Consider the following 8,026-nt stretch of genomic DNA (forward strand, 5'->3'; position numbering starts at 1 on the left):
CACATGCATTCCCCCACTTGCTGTCAAAAGTGATAAAGCATTCACCCTTTTTTTTTTCATGGTAGCAACTTTAATGGCTCTAGTACATTCGACTTGAGTGTCTGGGGTGGGTGCCTCAATAAATTTATTATGTATGACGGTGAGGCTAACCCTTCACGCCTTGCATTTGTCGGTAGGGGTCTCTTCTTTTTGCTAAACGGCAAGCTTTCAGCACACTTTGTTAAAACTCAGATAAAGAGGAAGAGTGAGGCTGAACTACAAGTTTGGAAAAGGTACCTATTCCCAAAAAGAAATGCAAAACCAAGGACAGGATCATAATTTTGGTTAATGAGAACAGAGTATGAAGTTTGTGGCCATGCTTGATATTTTGAAGGCTGTGTAGACATAGTGAGTTGAATTTGAAAATTTTATGAGATGAGTGCAATGTTATTGCTTGCTGCAGAGACATCTGAGTGGTAAACGAACATGAAAACCGATGAATAACAGAGAGAGAGAGACGTTATACGTGGTTCGGCAATGGTGCTTACGTCCACGGTAAATGGTCTTCTTCCTTAGAATTCTTCAACATGTTTTAGACATTTATATACATTGGTGAACTTGTTGGTGAGATAAGATATACTTTTTATCTTGTCCAACTTCCTCCACGTTATCAAAAAAATCTCTTCCTAAATAATCTCTTAAGCAAATGTGGACAGGTATCGTTCACAACTAACATGAGCATCATAATCTCCATTGTGCATATCGATATCAAGAATACCGGATCTGCTAATACGCCCCTTCAAACTGGACGGTGGTGCAGTCCACAAGCCGAGTTTGGGTCAGAGAGAATGAAAGGTGGCCTTGGTCAATGGCTTGGTGAATATATCAGCAACATGAAGATGGGACGGAATGAAGGCGGTAACGAGCTAGCGCTGGGTGACTTTCTCTCGCACAAAATGGTAATCGATTTCGATATGCTTGGAACGATTACGAAACACTGGATTCAGTGTCATATGCAAGGCAGAGAGATTATCACAGAAAACCGTGGGAGCTTGTGAGATGTAGAGGCCAAGATCACGAAGTATAAACACGATCTAAGTGAGCTCGGCAGTGGCAGAGGCTAAAGAATGATATTCGGCTTCAGTGCTCGAGCGGGCGACCGTTGGTTGCTTCTTTGCGCTCCAAGAGATGCAATTACCACCAAGATGGACACAATATCCAGAAGTAGAGCGGTGAGTGGTGGGACATTCAGCCCAGTCAACATCCGAAAACCCATAAAGAACGAGAGGATTATGAGCCAGGAGGCAGATGCCATAATTGATAATGCCTTTGATGTACTGAAGAATACGCTTAACAAGCTTTAAATAAAACTAAGTAGTATATACTGACAAACATAATTAACAGTATAAGATATGCCTGGTCGAGTAAAAGTGAGATACCGGAGGCTCCCAACTAAACTCTGATAATAGCGAACATCTGTGTATAGAGGAGAAGAAGCAGGTGGGGACGGTCGACTGACCATAAGAGTGAAAATAGGGCGGTAGTCCTTCATTTGAGCCATGTCGAGAATCTCATAAGCATAACGAGTCTGATCAAGAAAGAGACCCGCATCAAACTGTTGGACCTGAACTCCCAGAAAATGTTGAAGATCACCAAGGTCGGTCATGGCAAATTTAGTGCTCAACCGCTTAATAACATCAGTCAAAAAGGCAGAATTGCTTCCAGTGATGATGATATCATCAACATATAATAATAAGAAAATACATCTACAAGCATGGCGGCATATAAAAAGAGAGGAATCAGTCACACTGCAAAAGAAACCTATACCCAACAAAAAAGAGTTGAAATGATCAAATCATGTATAAAAGGATTATCGGAGCCCATATAAAGCACCGTGAAGTTTACACGCATGGGTGGGTTTGGAAGGATCACGAAAACCAAGGGGTTAGTCCATGAAAATGGGTTCATCAAGAGAGCTATGAAGGAAAGCATTTTTTATATCAAGTTGATGAATAGGCCAAGAGGAAGTTAAAGCAATGGAGAGGATGATTTGAATGGTGGTGGGTTTGATAATAGGAAAAAAGGTCTCAAGAAAATCAATACCGAGAAGTTGGGTAAAACCCTTGGCGACCAAGAGAGCTTTGAGATGATCTAAAGAAACGTCAGCATAAAGTTTGGTCTTAAAAACCCATTTGCAACCAACAATGTTTATATCCAGAGTCGAAGGAACAAGTTCCCAAGTTTTTGTATGAAAAAAAGTAGTAATTTCATCCTGCATGGCCTAACGCCAAACAGGGTGAGAGAGGGCCACTTTGACTATTTTGGGTTCAAGAGGAATGTCAAGAGTGGCTAAAAAATATTTGGGATTGGGCTTGACAATACCGGCTTTGGCTTGAGTCAGCATGGGATGGGCATTAGTAGAGGGGGCGGTAGAAGAAGAGGAAACAGGGGAAGAGGTGGTGGAAACCGAGGTTCTCGTGGGAATGGGGTTTAAAGACATGATGGGCGGCGATTGTGGGGCAGTGAGCTCTAGATAATCAAAGATAGTACTTCAGTTTCGATCATCTATAGAAATGGTTGGGCATTGGTTGACTTGCTTCCAGAGAGAAATATCATGAGATGAGGTGCCTTGGAAAGGGAAACAACCTTCATCAAAAATAACATGACGACTTATGTAAATTCGACCAGTGTCAACATATAGGTAGTAATATCCCTTATAGTTATCACTATAGCCCAAAAACACACACGATAGAGATCGTGAAAAAAAATTAATCTTGGCATAATCACGCAAATGTGAAAAACATCGAGTACCAAAAACACAAAGATATCCATACTATGCCTGTTTGCGAAATAATCTCTCATATGAGGACACCATTTTTAATGCAGAGCTAGGTAAGTGATTAAGTACCCAAATGGCTATGAGAAAAGCTTCAACCCAAAACTTTGTAGGCAAGAAAGCATAAATCATTATAGCAAGGCTTAGTTCAACAATACTACGATGTTTTCTTTTCGCTCGTCTATTTTGTTTGGGTGTGTGAGAACAGGAAACATTATAGTGGATTCTATTTTCTCTTAAATATTGTTGAAATTTATGTCCCATGAATTCTCTACTACCATCAGATTAAAATTTTTTAACGGTGGCATCAAATCTGTTCAAAACTAATTTATGAAACTCATAAAATCTATGAATAAAATCAGATTTTAATTTCAACGGGTATATCCAAATATATCTAGGGAAGTCATTGACCATAATGACATAATATTTGAAACCTTGGTGAATAACCTCAAGTGCAGGCCCCCAAATATCATAATGTATCTTCTCAAAGGGTTTATTATAAGATTCTTCAGATTTGGTAAATGAAAGTCGAATTGACTTGGCCATGATGCAACTCACACAAATTGCTTTATTTTTATGTACGGGAAAAGAAATTAACTTTTATTTTACAAAAAATCAACTATCTCTATCCTTGGGTGTCCCAACCGATGATGTCATTCATCTTTGCTCAACTTTCATTGTCTATTCGAGAAAAATGCCCCTTTTGTGGTCGGTTCTACAATGTATAGGTCGCCGCTTCTAAGTCTTGAAGCTATTTGTGGGTTGCTCACATTGTTCTTTATAAGAAACTGATCATTATAAAACTCAAAAAATAAAGGTTGATCATGTGTTAATTGACTAACAGAAATTAGATTTTTTTTCATGTCAGGAACAACTAGAACATTATCGAGTCTAAGTTTTTTCTAACCAAACTTAAGATCAACTAAACTGACATGGGTAATCGGGAGTTTCTCTCCATTTTCCACCATAATTTTTTCACGACCAAAGTAACATGAGAATTTGCACCCGTGTCGGGGAACCAAGCATGATCTTGATTATCTGAAACTGTCATGGCCTCCAAATCTTGGGGAATATCACCAACTTGGTACATTTGATTAAACTTGTGATAAGACTTCAACGCAGTGTGATTCAGTTTTGAACAAATCTAACAGACTACCTGCTTATCCTTCTGTTAATTTTTGTGTTTGTTTTGGCAGCTTTGATTGTTTTGAAATTGTTGATTTATTTGGCACGAAGATTGATTTTCCATTTGAGAAAAACCATGACCACATGACAAAAAACAGTTTTGAAAACCTCCTCTCTTATTATTTTGATTTTTATCTTGTTGTTGGCTTACAAAAGCCATATTTTGATTAAAACAGAAATCTTGATCAGGTGTCTGGAGAGTTTTAAAAGTCTTATGAGACTGGAATAAAGAAATTAACTTTATGTACGTAGGAACCAACGACTTCATCATGGATATGACAAACGCATTGTACTCATGTCCAAGACCGTTTAATAAAGAGAAAACTTTGTTCCTATCATCGACATGTGTGCCGATGGCGGCAAGCTTATCATAGGTATTTTTAAAAGAGGCAATGTACTCTGATAAAGAAAGGCTACCTTTCCAGAATGTCTGAAGTTTCTACAGTAAATAGAAGTCGCGCTCTTGAGAGTCAAGAGCAAAGGCTTCTTCAAGGGTCGACCAAACTTGTGCAGCCGTGTTGAACCCAACAATAAATCCAAGAACATCCTCTGATAAAATGTTCATTATTCACCCACACAAAAGCCGATATGATTTCATCCATATGATGAAATCCAAATTTTTGGCACAAACACCACAGTCATCAACTAGAAATTGCTCTGTAGCATGGGATTCATGGCCATTGAATCCCTGGAGGTCTTGACTTTCTATCAACCCCAATAGTTGCATCCTTCAGAGTAAATAGTTGGTGTGTGTCAATTTTAATGACACAAAATTAGCAACATTCAAGGTTGCGGGATATGAGAACTTGGTTAAGGAAGAAGAGGCAATCATGATCAAACCGTATAAGTTCATGGTTTTGGCTCTAATACCATAAACGAATATGAAAACTGGTGAATAATAGAGAGAGAGAGAGAGAGTCACATGATATACATAGCTCAGAAATGGTGCCTACGTCCATGGCAAATGGTCTTCCTTAAAATTGTTCAATGTGTTTTACACATTCATATACATTGATGAACTTGCTTGAGATAAGATATACTTCTTTATCTTGTCCAACTTCCTCCACATTATCAGAAAAATCTCCTCCTAAATAATCTCTTGAGATATGTTTATCTATATCTTGTTGATGGCAAATGTGGACAGGTAAATTTGTAACGTGATCTTGTTCACAACTAACTAACATGAGGATCGATATCTCCATTGTGCATATCAATATCAAGAATAATGGATCTGTTACTAACTGGTGGGTTGGTCAATTAGGTTGTCTGGGTTTCTGTGTGGTGTGGCATTTAAGAGCCTAACGTACGGTTTCGAGCATCATGTAAAATGTGACCACAGTTCTCGAATTCATGTACCTGTTTTCAACTCCCCAAATTACTTTTCAAATCTTAGGGTATTTTTTGTTGTGTTTTCGAAAAATGTAAATAAAAGATTCACTTTTAAAATTTCATAAGATTTGAGACCTCGTGAGAAAGTAAATCTCATACAAATTAGTCACTTTCTAAATCTCATTTTACAAGTTTGTGCCAACTCACTTGTAGGCTTGTTTTTTTTTTGTTATATGCCAAAAAAGTTTTATGTATAATTGTTTTTAAGGTAACGTTCAAATGAGATTCATTTTCTAAATCTCATATGATTTCATGCAATCAAAGATACTCTTAATGGGTATATGAGGGAGTTGTGCAACCTTTGTAAGTATTTTAACCGGACTCTTTTATGGTAAAAATGTAGAGAAATTGTTATTAGGGATGACCAAATCCCCATAATTGAGATGGAGATGACCTCCCATCTCGCGAATTCAACTACATCCTTAAGAGGATGTAATTTACAATCACTCCCATCACATATTTTCATCTCCACTTCTATCACAATTCTTATCTCTTCTCAAACATTAATCATATTAGGTAACATAAACAATGTCCGATTAAGAATCAAATTCAGGTTAGATATAGATTATTACATCCAATCTAAATCCAAACTGAATATCAATCCATGGCATCTGAAACCCAGATACATGTAAATCTTGTATCTGATTGTCTATTTAAGCCAGCCTCATCCCAATTCAGATTTTGCTTTTCCCATTTGACTCCTAGTCTGACTCTGTTTCAAATTATGCAATGTCCAATTAAGATTTAGTAATACCTACATGCAAATTGTATCCAACGTGTTTACATCCCCAATTAACATGGACAATCTTAACAGCCCAATTGATACAGTTAAGCATACCTTAATGGGCATGATGGAATCAAAGCTATTAAAAGATAGGGCATCCAATGTCATGGGCATATTTCTTCAATAAGTGTGACTCAACGGTCCTTTCTTACCGCTACAAGCCTTTTCGGTCGCTCGCTTGCCGCTACGAAAGCTTTGAGTATAAAGAGTGCAAGAGAGCGAAAGAGAAGAGAAGGAGAGAAATTGCAATCACTTGAAGGTAATCATAATGAGGGTGAACAAAAGAAAGCTCAATACATTTGCATTCATTCACTATTTTGCCAACAGGCTCATTGCAGTTCAAATCTATGGGCTAACCATCCAGGGTATTGATCAACCTGAATCAAAGTGCAAGGGTGGCCCGAAGAAAGTTATAAGTGACTCAACACTTACATCATGTCTCAACTAAAGCAAAACAGACTCTAGACACAACTTTATAAAGAAGGTCACAGGGAAAACGGTCCCCCCCTTCAAATCATGCGTCGCACTCGGCATTATCTGGATAGCGGCTCTTCATCCAAAATGCTAGCTCCTACGTCGGTTCTGTTGTCTCCTCCCAATGCATAAAATACTTTTTCGCTTTGCCCAAGTAGTTGATCTTGTAGTGAAGGATCTTGCCGAGACGTGTCTCATTATGTTGTATTGTCAAGCCTTTTGCAAGATAGGAGCGCGTTGTGGCACGCTACGTTCTGGATCCCTTTTGTCTACATAGAATGGTTTCATGTTGCACACATGAAACATCGGGTGCACTGTGAACACCCCAAAAAAATTTCAAAGTTTTGTAAAAATGACCTTTTTTCCCCTGGTTCCATTTTCTGAGAAAACCAAAGCTAAATTTCAATCGTTCTTCAGATTCTCTGGATTGGATTCCGTAGTGATATATTCAAATTCAAATTCCGGGTCCAAACTCACTTTCTGAAGAAATTTTTTCAGAGAAATAGCTTTGAATTCTCAGAAGAATTCTCTTTTGTAAATATTTTTGTAAAAACACAAAAATTAGTTTTAATCTTTGTCTTCTCGTGAAACTTTTAGGACTTTATTCTAAAAAAAATGCAAAAAATGGAAAAATAAACACAAAAACCCAAAAAATTGGAAAAACTACGAAGAAAACAAATGGTTTTGAAACTTTTTAAGTTGATTTTTCTAAAAACCTCACTTTTTAACCATTTTACAAAAATTTCCTAAAAAAGGAAACCTCTTTTTGAAAAAAGGGAAGATTTCCAACGGACTCTGCATGCGCTTCCCTCCTCTCCTCTCTCCATCGCAAATCTCAAACCGACCATCTGCTCTTCACCTTCCATCTTCAACGAGTTTTCCACTCGAACCTTCCACCTCTTCTTTAAGAAGAGGCCTTCACCCATGATCGAGGCATCCATTTTTTTTCCTAACATCTCATACAACGATCATCCATCGACACACAGCGATTTCTCCCCCAGCATCCATCGAGGTTTTCTCTGAAGGATCCGTCATTTTCTTTCCCATCGAGTTCCCTGATCCATCCTTCCTCTCAACAAATTCTCAAATCAAAGGTTCTTTGCGGTAGAAGGAAAGAGGAGCTCCCTTCTTCAGGATTTCTGCACAAAAGCCAGATCCTCCATTAGTTCAAGGTGAGTGTTCTTTTGCTCTCTCTCACAATAATTCCTTTGATTAACTTCAATTCACCCATCCCCATTTAAACACCCCCTGTGAGATCAATTTGTCTGTAGCAGATTGATTCACAGTAGTGCAAAATTAACGGAAACCCTGATTCCCACACCTGATTTTCTGTTACTTTTGCTATTTTAATGGTCTTTTACATTTCGATTCCTAAGTTT

The sequence above is a fragment of the Nuphar pumila genome, chromosome 8, assembly GCF_984573655.1.
Source record: "Nuphar pumila chromosome 8, dmNupPumi1.hap1.1, whole genome shotgun sequence".
NCBI classification, from domain to species: Eukaryota; Viridiplantae; Streptophyta; class Magnoliopsida; order Nymphaeales; family Nymphaeaceae; genus Nuphar; species Nuphar pumila.